The sequence below is a fragment of the Arachis ipaensis genome, chromosome B06, assembly GCF_000816755.2.
Source record: "Arachis ipaensis cultivar K30076 chromosome B06, Araip1.1, whole genome shotgun sequence".
Taxonomy (NCBI): domain Eukaryota; kingdom Viridiplantae; phylum Streptophyta; class Magnoliopsida; order Fabales; family Fabaceae; genus Arachis; species Arachis ipaensis.
In genome coordinates, this window is record NC_029790.2 from 135,412,400 (window position 1) to 135,413,775 (window position 1,376).

A 1,376-nucleotide genomic window follows, 5' to 3' on the forward strand; every position below is an offset into this window, starting at 1 on the left:
TTCACTGTACCCTTCTCTTTTATCACGCAACTTTCCCAAATTGCCCTCCACTTTTCGCAACCACACCATTGTACTCTACTCTTCCTCCTTGAGAAAATAAAGAACCTTCTATTCCCCATTACACTACACTGTACCTTTTCCGCAAAAAAGATAAAAACAGAAATACTTTAATAATACACATTTGTATTTATTGCTTAAATAATTATTTAAATATATAAATTTGTGACTTAATAACTATATTTAAACTAAAGTAATAAATTAATAAGTCTTACAAAAAATTGTTAAATCATAGCAATAATAATCATAAGAAAAGAAATTAAGATTCCTTCGTATGGCATTTTTTTATTGACAGAGAATATCTCGAACTTTTTCTTTTTAATATTGTATTACTAGAGGTGAAATCCTTTATCATGAACCAAATTGTGTGTTGAACACAACTATGGCCATTTACAAAACGTCAATGACGTTTTGTGTTTCTTCAATTAAAATATAAAATAATAAACAAAACGTCAGCGACGTTTTGTGTTTTAATAATTAAAATAATATTTTTTTTATTACAAAACGTCAGTGACGTTTTGTTTTTTGTTGATTAAAAAAAATTTTTTATTACAAAACGTTAGTAACGTTTTGTGCTACTACCACAACCCTGTAGAACACCAAAATCATCAAATATTTTTGTATTTCACATTAAAATTATCCATATATAAAAATTTTAGCCGAATATCTCTCTTGAAATTTAAGTGTGCAATAACCAATTTTTTAATTTCAATATGGTAATGTGTAAGATGAGTTATTTAATAGTGTAATTCCTTTCTTTATTTACATAAAATGATATATGTTGTGAAATACATAAAAATCATGTGAAATCACTTAAGTCATCGCCTTTGTAAATTTAATATTTTGCTTATAAAATTACCTAAAACAATTTATACCGTTAAACAAAAATCTATAAATCAGTTTACATCAAAATTTTCATATAAATTGTTACATACATGGACCACATAAAAACTTTTGATACATGTAACTGTATAAAATTTTATGAAAAGGATTGTGTGATGGAGTTAACAGATGAGTTGTAATATTTGCTTGAAGAATAAGGTATAACCTAAGAAAATAAAAAAATAAAAAATAAAAAAAGGAATAAAAGAGCAGAAAAAGGCACGTGAGGAGTGAGAAGAAAGGGAAAGCTTTAAGATACACCAATGTGTATAGTAGCTTCCTCTATCCTCATCATACACGTTCATACCTCACATGTTGCATTCTACTTTTCCTCCTTTTTGCACCCCACAAACCTTGCATATTTCTTTTTCCAAATTTAATTTTAATGTATTATCACCGTATTTAATTAATGGAAACATTTCAAGTGCACCGAAAGT